The 14,961-nt window shown below is 39.2% G+C and overlaps 1 long non-coding RNA gene across 1 annotated transcript; it reads right to left on the bottom strand.

Moving 5' to 3' along the window:
* Window positions 1–2,682: 2,682 nt before the first annotated feature.
* Window positions 2,683–6,618, bottom strand: LOC307034240. The gene is made up of 2 exons (XR_013806839.1): window positions 3,044–6,618; window positions 2,683–2,831 (listed from the first exon to the last, which is right to left on the bottom strand). It is a non-coding gene; the product is annotated as an uncharacterized lncRNA (long non-coding RNA).
* Between the last annotated feature and the right edge of the window lie 8,343 nt (window positions 6,619–14,961).

Raw genomic sequence — 14,961 nt, 5'->3', positions numbered from 1 at the left:
TAGTTTGAATGACTTTGTATACTGCAGGGTAGCTTTTGGATTTACTCCAGGTGGAACTAAAGTCTGATTTAACACTTGATTATATTTCACATCATTCATCCACATCTGTAAAGTAACTAAAGGGATTAAATACATGTAGTGGAGTCAAAGTACACCATGTACCTCTGAACTGTAGTGGAGTAGAAGTACAAAGTAGCAAAACATTGAAATACTTAAGTAAAGTACAAGTATCTCAAAATTGTGCCCAAGTATAGTACTTGTTGAGTTTATGAACTTAGTTACTTTACACCATGTGGATATAAAGATAGAAAGACTAAGCCTTGCACAGAGGCATGAAAATACATTTTCAAAATGCTCAACAGTGCTGCCAAAATTATAAACTGACTGCTACACAATTAAAATAAATGCTTTTATATATTTCTATTAGATATGACTCTTTGGCGTTTCTGTTATTATTAGGGCCGGGACTTTAACGCGTTAATTAAGATGAATTAATTACACAAAAATTAACGCATTTTAATCGCACTTATTTTTGTACCGCGGAACGTTTCTCACTGGATGAGTTTCAGGGGTACCGATTATACTGGAGCACCAACTAACGTTCATGACTTCAGACAACAACAAACCAGTGAACAATAGTCGAACGAAGAAGCTGATGAGACCGCTTTGGTTTGCCCCGTGGATGGGACATTTTGTTTTAAAAAACGGACGGATGGAAGCGTCGATAAGAGCACGGTTGTTTGCAAATTATGCAAAAAGGAATTTGCAGATCACCGCAGCACATCAAGCCTCAAGTATCACCTCAATGCAAAAAAATATAGCAGCTAGCATGGAAGCCAGCGTGGACGTTAGCCCGACTCGGAGTACAAGGACCCACACCCAATTCGCGTTGATCAAACAGAGTGGCCTATACAACAGAGAGATTTTATTTTTCATCAGGATATTGGAAGAATAGGAGGGATTGAGGTCGATCACTGGCACTTTTTTATTTTATTTTAAATGGTACAGTACACTTTATGTTGAACTATTTATTATGTTGTTGGTGCAACTGGCACTTTATGTTGAACTGTTTATTGTTTCGGCCAAGGTTATTGAGAGAGTTGGACTGAAATGTATTAGATTTTTTAAATCAACTGTTGGTAAATCAACAAAGTCTGTTATGGCCTCTGAAGCAACAGAGAGATGTTTTCTAATAGTCAGGGTTTCCAATGTTCTGAATGTACTTGAAAGTATTGTGTTTTACTTAAAAAACAAAGTGTTATAGTTTACAGAAGGTCTACCTACCTATAGGCTACCTGAATCTCTGAAATGTACTATATTCCTAAATGTGCTATTGCTACACTTTATGGCCAGTGTACCACCTTGAAAAAAATAAACAATGTTTTGTTGCTTAAGCTTATGTATTCAGTCATTATTCAATGGTATACTAAAATCCGTGTGAAAAAAATTGCTTCTCACTGTTCTCAGGTCAAATATTTATATGTGATTAAAAATGCGATTAATTGCGATTAATTAATTACAAAGCCTGTAATTAATTAGATTAATTTTTTTAATCGAGTCCCGGCCCTAGTTATTATTAACACTACTGCTTTAGTTGTTCTGACTGCTAAAATCCTCTGTTATTCCTCATTTTAAAGCCGATATTCTGTGGGGTCAGGGGGCTCGGATCCTTGTCACCTTTTTCATACCTGATGAGTTTGCATCCCTGTTGTCAATTTGTTTGGTTATCTAGGCACAGCTGTGTGTGACTCTCTCTGGTACACTGGTATGTGTTTTCCTAATGTAGAGAGCATTGATTAATTAATAAACTACACACTGACTCTAGATCCTGACCAAATCCTTTTTTGTTGATCAAATGTTTTTCAAAAATGTATTGTATATTATATAACAGCTGCACTTCACAGACCGGAGTCTCTGCTACTGTGGACCACGGAGCAGGCGATCATCATCCCCCTCCCCAAAGACCCTGCATGGCATGGAAATCTCCTCCTCCTGGAACAATTCTACACCCAGCATATGCTCCCTGTGTTGGCCAGTAGAGGAGGACATTTAAATAAACATACTCTTAACACCCTCGGACACAGCCTTGTGTTTCGTATGTGTGATGGGGTGTTATGCAGAGGGGAGGAAAACAGGACCCAGCAGATTGGGATTGTGGTGGAGATGCTGAGCAGTTATTTAATTGTTGCGTGTAATTATTATTATACTGTGTGCTTCTTAGTTATTCCATCTTTTGCTGTAACATGGATCTGTATGTAACTCTATATTTACTTGTTATCTACCACACTTCCTTCTACATCATACACCATCATTATACATGGTGTATATAGGATATATATATATATATTTGTATACATATCTGTAAATTGTATAATTTTATTTTTCGTATTTGGGATTTCTCTTTTGTCCACTCAAATACACTTGGCCCTTTCTCTTTTCCATGTGGAAAATTGCATCTGCATATTATGCTTTTCTCGTCTGGCTCCCTGTCTGCTCATCTACAATGAGAAAATTATATAATTAATTACTAGTAATCATTTAAACCTGTTATTACCAATATTTCACAAATTCTTCATGTAAACTTAAGAGCAAAGCTGTATGTTGAGTATGTCAACTTTGCTTGGTTCATCTTACTGGGGGGCAGCTACATGGATGTCGGTGCAGTCCACAATAATTTTGCAGTTGAAGGCAGAATGAATTTATTATTGACTCAGAATGAAGCACAACTTCATGTCATACAATACATTGACTTTATTTGTAATTGTGTAAAAAAATATGAATATTGATTAGCAAGCAGGACCTGCAGGAACAGAGAACGGTGATGGATGGAGCTGGGAAGAGAGAAGAATAAAGAAAACTTTATTATCGGATATTAAAGATTCAATTTCAAAACAAGTTGCCGCTCCTACAGTTTTCTAGTATGTAAATATGATTTCACATGACCAATGCAAAATATCACACTCAATACATGTGTCTCTCTGGGGGATGCATTGTGCCTTTGATGTATATAAATAATATACCATAACCAAATACTATTACTTACAGTGGAAATCAGGATGCCAGAGCAGGTCAGTGTGCATGTTCCTCAGGGTCTCAGCAGTTACAGGTGAGGTAAAGAAAATAAAAGAGAAAAAGGTCAGTAACAACACTTTAAAGTAACAACACTGAATAATTATCTATTTTAATAATGTTCTCTCAGTAATCAATCAACTACTGTCTTTCAAACAAACAGATTGACTCACTCTCACTATCATCACAATGAAACACGTCCAGAAGAATGTCATGCAAAGCTGCCTTCCTTCCTTCGACTCTCCCTGAACTGCCTGATCTTTTAATGTTCAATGTTAACCATTTGTGCAGATAGCATTAAGTAGATCGCTGATGCTAATGTGGCGTTAGCCTACCTCCCGCCCCCTTAGCACCTGGTGGAGGGGGCGATAGGCTACTCTTCAAATGTTTCACAAAATACTTACCATCATGACTACTCTTACTGTTTAACATTTTGGTTTACTTCATGTTAAGGCTAATACAAATGACAAGGCTAAGTAATGTAATGTAATGCTAACTAACATGCTCGCTACTAGCTAGGTAGCTAACTTGACTATGTTCCATGCAAAACATGTATATTACCTGATATGTTTGGTCCAACGACTCCTGGTCCTTTCATAAGACGGGAAGCGATAGAACGAGCAAGTGGTATGATCTCTTTTGTGATTACAACCTGGTACAAAGCACACAGGCATCTTGTAAAAGTGAATTTATTGGAGCAATCTCTTATATTTATTGGAGGGAATAAATCAGTCTTCTTCTTCCTCTTTGCTTTCTTCTTCTTTTCTTTAATGGCGAATCGCTTCCACTTGGAGCATATATCGCCACCTACTGTTTAGTTATTAAATGTTCATACTAAATCCTTGTCCTCAGACCAGTGCTTTTGAGGAATTTGAAGATCAGCTTGTTTGCTTCATTTCTTGATTTACTTTCAAATATTGCCTTGAAATCCATGTCCTTGATGTTGAGTTGTTCCAGTGCAGTTTTCAGAATGAATCTTTGTCTGTTATAGTCCGGGCAGCTAAAAAATACATGATGTATTGTCTCTGGTTGTTGGCAACCATCACAATTGCCATTTGGATGTTTTCCAATCAGATGCAGTGATGAGTTTAGTCCAGAGTGTCCCAATTTTATCCTGCTGTTGATGCTCTGCTCTCTTCTACTACTCCTCCAAGTGCTTCCTGTTCCTACTTCCCTTTGTATCTGATATAAATGTCTTCCTTTGGTGTTACTGTCCCATAGTTTTTGCCATTGTTGCTTGATAACCACTTTAGTAAAAGATTTGACTTCTGCTCTACTGATGGGTACCATAATATCAATCTGGTTTGCTTTCAAACCACATTTTGCCAGTTGATCCACTACTTCATTCCCTCTAATGCCCACATGCGCTGGAACCCACACAAATTGAACAACAATTCCCAGATGAACTAACCTAAACATGCTTTGTAAAATTTCATGTAAAATATCCTGACGACATTCTGAAGAGAAGTTGTTTATACTCTCCAGAGCTGCACTGGAGTCAGAGCAAATGACCACTCGCATTGGCTGTATTTCCTCTACCCACTGAAGTGCTAGAGAGATAGCCATCATCTCTACTGTATATACTGCAATGTGATCACTTGTACGCTTTCCCACTTTGACTTTTAACTCAGGAACATAAAATGCACAACTCGTTAGACCATTTTCTGGATTTTTGGATCCATCAGTAAATATTTGTATAAAGTGCCCATATTGTTCATGTAGAACAGTGTTCACAAGCCTGTACATTGAATTTGTTTTTCATTGAATGTACCCGTTTCGATAGTGATAAATCTACTATAGGTTGAGGTAGCAACCATGGTGGAACAGCTGATAACAACACCGTCGGACTAATATTCCATTCCTTAACTTTGAATTCCTTACATATTTCCGAAACACAAAAACAACAACTTTCTTTTTTTATTTTGTTACTTTCCCAACTTGTTTGTAAAGTTTGTTTAGTAGGGTGAGTATCTTTATGACCCTGTAGATTTGCCCAGTAATGAACAATTAACTGCTTTCTCCTCAAAGAAATAGGTACTTCTCCGACCTCTACCTGAAGTGCCGACACTGGTGTAGATCTTACTGCCCCACAGCATATCCTTAGTGCTTGTGCCTGGACTCTATCTAATTTTTGAAGAGAAGAATATGCAGCTGACCCATACACTATTAGTCCGTATTCTATGGCTGATCTTATTAAGGCCGTGTATACGTTCCTCAAAGCAGCTTTATCAGCCCCCCACTTAGTGCCTGCCAAGCACCTCATAACATTTAAAACCCTTTTACATTTATCTATGACTTTATCAATGTGAGTACTCCATGTGACTCTCTCGTCCAACCATATTCCCAGAAATGTAAATGTCTTCACTTTCTTTAGATCTTGTCCATAAAGTTTTAACCTAACCTCCTCACCTATCCTTTTCCTCGTAAAAAATAAAGTTTCAGTTTTTTCCACCGACAATCTAAACCCCCATGTCAGAGACCAGCTTTCAATTTCCCTAATGGCTTCCTGAATCTTAGCTACAATATATTTTACATTTCTGCCCCTTTTCCAAATAGCTCCATCATCTGCAAAAAGTGACTTACCAATATCAGATCCTACTTGTGTATATATATCATTGATCATGATAGAAAATAAAAGAGGACTGATGACACTCCCCTGCGGGGTTCCATTTTCAACTTCATGCCTTCGAGAATATGACTTGCCAACTCGGACTCTGATGGCACGGCCAAACAAAAAATCCATAATCCAATTGTATACATTACCTCCCAGACCCATAATGTCCAGTTTTATTAATAATCCTTCCTTCCACATCATATCGTAAGCTTTTTCCACATCAAAGAATACAGCTACAACACACTCCTTGTTCGCTTGGGCTTTCCTGACTTCAGACTCCAGGCACAGCAGTGGATCTAAAGTACTCCGCCCTCTTCTAAACCCACTCTGATAAGGAGTCATTAGTTCATTTTTCTCAATGTAGTATGTTAGCCTTTCTGTTATCATTCTTTCCATAACTTTACACAAGTGTGATGTCAGAGCTATAGGTCTATAACTGCCTGGACTGGTTGGATCTTTCACAGGTTTCCTAATAGGAATAATGACTGACTCTTTCCATATTATTGGCAGCTTCCCTTTCTCCCAGATCTTATTGTACATCTCCAGCAGCTTTCCTAATGCAAAATCACTTAATTTGGTCAACATTATATAACATACATTATCTTTCCCAGGAGCAGTCATTTTACACTTACTTAATGCTCTTCTCAACTCTTGAATAGAGAAAGGTATATTTACAACACTCTGCGACGAATGTCTTTCTTCATACACATTAGGATGCTCATCTAACACTTCCTGCCTCCTGATCTTACCTTCTTCTGTCAAATTTTCCGAAGAATGAACTTTGACAAAATTTTCAGCTAGAATTTCTGCCTTCTCCAAAGCACCAGTGGCAACTTCCCCTCCAATCTCTAATACTGGCAGGTTTCTCTGATGTCTTATTCCCCTCATCTTCTTAATCATTCCCCATACTTTATCTAATGGTGTAGTTCTCCCAATACTTGAACAGAATCCTCTCCAACACTCACTTGTTGCTCTTTTAACAATGTTCCTTACCTGAGCCTTTTTATATTCTAATAAATTATGTAATGAATTTGTCTTTCTTAGCTTTCCAAACAGCCTGATTTTGTTTCGGATTGCATCATTACAGTCTTTGTTCCACCACGGTACCATCTTAACACATTTACCAAGTTTCCCAGTTTTATTCCCAATAGTTTGATTAGCGCTTTTAATTATATTTGAAGTAAATTGCTCATTTATTTCATCAATACTTTCTGCCATATCAATCTGATCCAATTCATGATCGCACAATTTAGCAAACATCTCCCAAGTCCATCTCATGATACCGTCTAGCTCAACCACATGATTTATATCAAACTTGATTATAATCGGAAGATGATCACTCCCAATACTGTTATTTGTCAATGCTTCCCAACTGCTACCAGAAGCTAATTCACTTGTTACAAGAGTTAGGTCGATCGCAGACTCTGTTCCATCTCTAAAATTGATCCTTGTACCTTGCCCATTATTTAAACAAACTAATTCCTTTGCCTCCATTAAATCCTCCACCACCTGTCCGTTGTAATCTGTTGATCTCCCTCCCCACATTGTATTATGTGCATTAAAATCACCACACCATATTATTTCATTTCCTTGGCAAAGACTGTCTAATTCCTCTATTCTGAGTTTATTACATGGATTATAAAAATTCAGGACACTAATTTTCCTTTTATTAATCCACACTTCTACACCCACTATTTCTAAATCATGACTGTTCTTAAAAGTTAGCTTACTATAAGACATGACTTCTCTGATAAAGATTGCACATCCCCCTCCCTGGCCATCATTTCTATCTTTTCTTATAGCAGTATATCCCCCAATTATGAAGTCCAAATGAGTCTTCAGCCATGTTTCTTGAATACAAATAACGTCTGGTTTTTCTTTTAACTGATATATATAGGTCTTGAATTCTTGTCCATTTGCAATAAGGCTTCTAGCATTCCATTGCAGAATGAGAAAAACCATTCATCTACTCAATCTGTGAATCATCATTATTGGTGGCTAGCATTTCATGTATCATTTCAACGGTTATATCCTTTATCCCCAAAAATTCACCTGCTGCCTCCACTATTGTTTTCAGTCTTGACCTCTTTTTTGTCTGTTGTAACGCAACATTCACCACTTTTCCAATAAAGGCCACAAACTTGTACTTATTAACAATCAATGCATCCTCTCCTATCACACACTTATGTGAACACTTTGTGGGGCTTTCCTTTGCCTGTGGGAGTTTGGGAAAATCTTTTGAAGAGAACATACTTGATGCTACTTGGGATTTCCTAGCTATGTTTAGTGAAACCTTTTCTGTTGCTTCAGCATATGAGACTTTATTTTGCACTTTGTATCTCTGCACCTCCTTGGCCTTTTTCTGCACTTCACAGCCCTGATACGCAGCACTATGTTCCCGACCACAGTTACAACATTTCACCTTAGCACCTGCAGTACAACTACCATATTCATGTTCCCCCGCAAATGTTGGACACCTGGGCTTAGTTGCTTTGCACTTGTCTGCCACATGCCCAAACCTTTGGCACTTAAAGCACCGCAGAGGTTTAGGGATGAATTCTCTTACTGGAAAGCTCATGCAACCGATCATTATCTTCTGTTGTATTGTTTCTTCAAACTGAAGAAGAACAGACAAACTATCCACTATCTTACCTTGATACCTAGTAGGAAGACGCTTTACTACAGTCACTTTCCCCCCTTTAATTTCCTTCTTGAGTTCTTCTATGCCTATTTCTATGGGAACTCCACTGATAACTCCAAGTATTTTCCGATTTGCTCCAGGAACATGGCATTTAATTCGAACTTCATTCAGGGTCTTCATTTTCAGTAACTTTTCCTGTTGTCTTGCATTAATCAACTCAACCGACATCCGTCCTTTGCTCAGAAATCTTGCTTGTTTTATCAATCCAATTTCTTTGTGAATTGCTTTAGTCAGGGCCACTGGATGTAGCTTAGCTGCGGATTGCTCACCAAACTCCACAATCACTTTCCACTCCTCATTCTCAATCTTTTTCTTTACTTTCTTCAATTCATTCTGTGAATCAGATTCACTAAGACTGTCACTTGACATGTCTATCTTCTTTCTTGAAGTCTTTTTCCTTACTTCATTCCATCCTCCTTCAGATGCACTTTCCATATTCTCCTCTCCAGGACTCAAAGAAGCCATTCCACCAGCTGCTCTCAATCTCGCACTCCCTTCAACGTTCACTCCTATCTCCGTCTACTCAGTCTCAGCACGTGTCTGCTCCTGGTCGCCCAGGTCGTTTCTTCCTCTTTGCTTTGCGAGTCGCAACCAGTCTTGGAGCATTATCGCCTATGACATCACTTACGCGACCCAGAATGCATTTGGGATTTGTAGTCTTTCTAGTTGCGTATTTTTCATAGTCTTATATTTCAACAGTTTTACGACAAACTGTGACTTTTTTTTACATGGAAATGATTTTTTAAGATTGACAAACATCATATGTGTCATTCGTGGCACAATTCAAACGGGATCAAAAGATAACTTTTCTCTCTCCATTGACTTCAATGTATAATTTTCCGCTTCCGGGGTCCCATGGAGGCTCCCGGAAGGGGAGGGACTTCGCCTCTCTATTAAAAAGTTGACCCAGCAACTTTACACCAGTGGGAGAGGCATAACTGCTCTTTCTTTTCAACATAACTTAAGTTACACATGATTTCTTCCAAGTGGTTTGGCTTGTTATAAACATCTTACATTATGATACAGGAAATTGCTGGCTTTGTGTTTACAGAAGTACCTGACTATGCCACTGCGGTCAAGCCAGCCTCCACTCGGGAAAACCTAGTCAAGCCAGCCCTCACGTGATATTGTGGTGCGCGAATATCCTATGCATTACGGTAGAGTAAAAAAAAAAAAAAAATCATCCCTCTGTGTTTAGATGAGAATAAAACAAAAACTGTCCAGAATCAAAGACTCATTTCACTTCAGGGTGATAGCAGGACATCCCATCTATTCACTCAGAAAAAATCAGGACATTCTGATGTAGAGTTTCAAAATAAAAGACCTTTGAAATCTCTATAGTATGAGCTATCATCCCTGTTTTTAGATGAGAATAAAACAAAAACCGTCCAGTATCATAGATCCATCTCACTCCAGGGTGATAGCAGGACACCCCATGTAGTCACTCAGAAAAAATCAGGACATTCTGATGTACAGTTTCAAAATAAAAGACCTTTGAAGTCTCATATATGAGCTATGATCCCTGTCCCCAAAGGTCTTAGTTTTATTCTCATCTAAAAAAATGGATGATAGCTCATATATGAGACTTCAAAGGTCTTTATTTTTGAAACTCTACATCAGAATGTCCTGATGAGTGATTAGATGGGATGCACTGCTATCACCCTGAAGTGAAATTAGTCTTTGATACTGGACAGTTTTTGTTTTATTCTCATCTAAACACAGAGGGATGATTTTTTTTTTTTTACTCTACCGTAATGCATAGGATATTCGCGCACCGCAATATCACGTGAGGGCTGGCTTGACTAGGTTTTTCCGAGTGGAGGCTGGCTTGACCGCAGTACTATGCCGGACTTTTGTGCAGCCTACGAATGCTCTAATCGCCGCAGTCTGTAAAAAAGAACCCGTGGAATCACCTTTCACGTATAAGATATGACAATATTATGACTATAATTAGGATAATCGTTAATTACTTAGTGGATGTATGTACATTACAAGTCCTGCTACACAGGATCAGTGGGGCTATGTGAGATAATAGTATTGCAAGATTGATGTTGACCCAGCCTCTTTAGAATATGTTGCTACCATTTCTTTACAAAATTATTTAATGTTTCTTTTGGACACCTTTTTTATAACTCTTAGTGTGGTTGTCTTATTCTTAAAGTATACATTACATACATACATACATAAATAATGATAATTTCGGTGTGTATTTTTGTCCTTACCCTTAATGTTAAAGGAAAGAAGGGAGGACAATGTTGACAATAATTTATATATCTGGCTACCTTTCTCATGTTTTTAAGGTTTCCCAAAACCGGAGAGAGGAGGAGGCAGTGGGAAGTTGCAGTGGGAAGTTGCAGTGGGAAGTTGCCCTAAGAAGGGACGGTTTTGTTTCCTGTGGCAGGACACTGCTCTGCAGTGATCACTTCAGTTGTGAGGACTTTGACAGGACGGGGCAGACTGTCCGGCTTAAAGATGGTGTTGTGCCAACAGTATTCAATTTCCCAGCTCATCTTCAAAGGGTATGTGTATCATTGGCCAACAAGAATTCAAGGTGTATAAGATTGATATATAAATATGTGATTAAATGTCACACTTTAGTTTTTCTTTCTGCAAGTTTAGGAATAAATATAATGTGTTCTGTATTACAGCATATTTTAAACACTCAAAATATCTTTAATTATGTTTATATTAGCCGGAAGCAACAAGAAGCACAACCACTTCTAGAAGAGCGGAAGATTAACCTCAGCCTAATGTTGTGAGTATTCTGAATGTGGCCAAGACCAGAGAGACGGTCATTGATTTCAGGAGGGTGAGGACGTCTCCTCTACCCCTGTGCATTCTGGGAGAAGATGTGGCTGTTGTGGAGGACTACAAATACCTGGGAATGCACTTAGACAATGGGCTGAACTGGAGGATCAAAACTGACGCTGTGCACAAGAAGGGGATGAGCAGACTCTATTTTCTGAGGAAGCTGAGGTGCACGTGTGCAGCAAGATGCTGGAGATCTTCTAGTCTGTTGTGGCCAGTGCACTCTTCTTTGCTGCGGTCTGCTGGGGGGGCAGTATCAGAGCCGGTGACACCAGCAGGATCAATAAACTGATCAGGAAAGCTGGGTCTGTCATCGGCATCAAGATGGACCCCTTTGAAGCTGTGGTGGAGAGGAGGACACTGAACAGGCTGTTGTTCATCATGGATAACCCCACCCATCCTCTCCACCTGCAGCTAGACAGTCAACGGAGGTTGAACCAGACCCTTTCTTTTTAGACTAAAATGTCGGGTATCTCTTGGGTCCGTTTGGTGTTTTTTCTTTTCTGTTGCTTCAGCATATGAAACTTTGTATCTCTCTACCTCCTTTGCCTTTGACTATGTTTCCCACATATGTTTATGTTTGCTCAGTCTGTCTAATAAACCCATAAAATGGTTGTGAAAGAATACCAAAGCTGAGGCTGGACGATGATTGATTGTTGGTGTGCCATGTGTCACCGTGTGTCTTATTGGTTTTGTGTTATACTGTATTTTATTGTGTGCAGCTGGTCCTTATCTCCAAGACATACTTAAAAGAAAATAACCTTGAACCTTGAAGCCCCATCTCTCCCCACCTGCCCCTGCTTCCTACATCCCCTCCACACCACACCAAGTTGTTCTTCTTAATAATAATACATTTATTTTGGGGGGCCGCCTTTCATAACACCCAAGGACACCTTACAGGGCATAGGGGCAATATAGGGAACAATTAAAACTGTGGATTTAGTGAGATATCAGCCGGGGTAAGACAAGACAAACAACAGTAAATGGACTATAGAAGGACACAAAAGGACACAGGGACTACAAGAACTCAGCGCACCGTGCTGTGAAGTGGTAACGTATTTCAAAGGTTCTGGATTTGTTTACAAATCTAGAAACTAAATACAAAACTAGGACGATATGAAGATCTGATGTCAAAAATAATTGTGATAAAGGAGACAGAACTGGCCAGGACCTACTGATTAATTTTATGTTGGTTTGGTTCTTCTGATAAAGGTGTGAATATCTAAATAATATACCACCATATGCTATTGTCATTAGTTGTGTCCCTGTTCTTCAAGCTAAGACATTGCTAAATTAACAACTCTTGGCTTACAGAGTGGTAACATGAGAACGATTTTTATATATAAAATATAAATATATTTTAATTTTATAATTTATTTTAAATATTAACAATATAATAAAATTAATGGAAATATATACACGGCAAATATTTAATATAAATACCTTGTGTGTGTGTGTATAGCTATTGCTTTATCTGCTTAATGTTATTTTCATAAGAAAGTCCATGATTATAAGTATGCAGTATCATAACTACATCTTTGATGTTTATAAAAAACCAAACCGTTTGAAAATTGGTTGAAAATTGAGCAAGCTATGGTTATTTAAATAGTAAACCATAATCTTATGAATGAGAGCACTGCCTGTAGCAAGATGGCGGCCATGTGGCAACGTCGGTCTCCATTGGCCAGCAGCGCGGGTGAGTTATCTAGTGTTTATATTAATGCTGTCAAAATGATCACGTTAATGGCGGTAATTAATTTTTTGAATTAATTGCGTGAAAATATTTAACGCATTTAACGCATGTGCAGAATGGCCCGCCCCATACATCCTACCAGTGGCAACTCCAGGGTAGGCTCCAGCCATACCAAGAAATGGCTTAGCCCCACTTTAGCCCCACAATGAAAAATGATGTTAAAGTAAGCAAAATAAAGTCCGCCAACTCGCGCTGAGTAAATTGCACAGACAGCAGTTAGTAAGATTGATTTCAGTAGTCACTTGTCTGGAAATGCCGAAGACTAGAAACGTTTTTGAAAACTTTTGTCACGTAGTGATCGTCTTCTCAATAGAACATCTTTGATAATGTCTTCTGGCCAATCAGAATCACGATAACGGCTTGGTGTTGTTGCAGGAAGTCCTGACAGAAAATACTTTTGCTGTAGTACATCTCTATATACATCGATACAACATTACGTGTTGATAGAAATCAACACGTAATGAAATAAGACCCCACGGTTTGATGATTGATAGGTGTGTGGGCTGTCTTTCATTTTGACACACAGAACAATGTTATAATAAACATACATACATACTGTATGTTAAATGGATATATCCACCTTCTTTCGTTTATCTTTCCATTCCCACAACAATATACATAAAGAAATGGCATGTTTTGGACATAGTTCGAATGGTGATTAATCCTGATTAATACATTTTTAAGCTGTGATTAATCTGATTAAACATTTTAATCGTTTGACAGCCCTAATTTATATATATCTATGATTCTGAGTAGACTAGTGGACTGAGTAGCTGCTCCAACCGTCTCCAGCCACTTTGAAAAAGTGCGTGGACCCAGTCGAGAAACGCAGGAATTTGCTGTGCTTCGGGATGATGGTTACGTGGAGGAATGCATCCTTCAGGATTATGGATGTGAACCAGTCTCCCTGGCGAACACTCCAGCACCTGTTTGATCGTCAGCATGGGAAAAAGCGATTGCCTTGTTGGACACTGACAGATCGAGGATGGGTCTCATTCCCCCCGCCCCGTCTCTTACGGGACCAGAAAATAGCAGGAGTAAAAACCCCCTGATTTTCTTCCCCTTGAGGAACCCTGGAAAAAAGCTTTCTTTTAACAAGAATTCCTGCCGCTCTGCATGGAGCGCGAGACACTGTTCCTGGGATGACAGGATGCCCTGTATCCTGTAGAACTGCGGGGGGGGGAGAGGCGAACTGCAGAGACTGCCCTCTGCCCATCCGCCTGCTCATCCACCTGTCCATCAGACACACGCTCCGCCACCCTGAATACCATACAGTACTCTGATAGCGCCGGGTGTACGCTCTGGATGTGCTGTGGTTGGAGGCAAACCACGCCAGAGCCCTCCACACACTGCATTTCACACAGGCTCTCATTATGTCGCCGTTTAGGAGAAGACTCGTAAACCGCGCGTTCACGCTCAACACCACTAAGGGATGAGCGGAGGTGTGTGCAGTGCTGCCCACACAATGCGTAATAATGGCCCTCCGTGGGCTTATTACGACCGTGGGTAGGAGGTACGTCTGAGACAGAGGAAAAATCTGTGCTGCCTGAACCCAAAAAGTTTAAGGTAGACGAATTGAATAGTAAGCCCTGCTGTTTTATTAATCGATTTATAAGTTAAAAAAAAACAGCCGGCTTAGGCAGCGAGCCAACCTGCTCTGGATGTGCTGTGGTTGTCATGGTGACGAGCCACGCCAGAGCCCTCCTGACGCTGCATTTCACACAGGCTCTCATTATGTCCACTCTAACACATTTTCCTGTCAAATAACAGCAAAGTGCTGGCAGTCTCTTCACAGACGCCTGCCCTTTACTGTAATACCACAGTACTCATACTGTGAAATGACTTTACAGCCTCTTACTGTAAAAATAAAATACAGTATACCGCTGTATTTTTTCAATTAACAGTAAAATATTGGCAGCAGAGACGCCAGCAATACACTGAAATTATACAGTATTCATACTGTTGAACAATTTCAGTTTATTACTGTACAAATATTCACAGTAACATTCTGGTTAG

Source organism: Notothenia rossii, assembly GCF_949606895.1.
Source record: "Notothenia rossii genome assembly, chromosome: 3".
Taxonomy (NCBI): Eukaryota; Metazoa; Chordata; class Actinopteri; order Perciformes; family Nototheniidae; genus Notothenia; species Notothenia rossii.
This window is presented reverse-complemented; position numbering and strand designations above follow the sequence as displayed.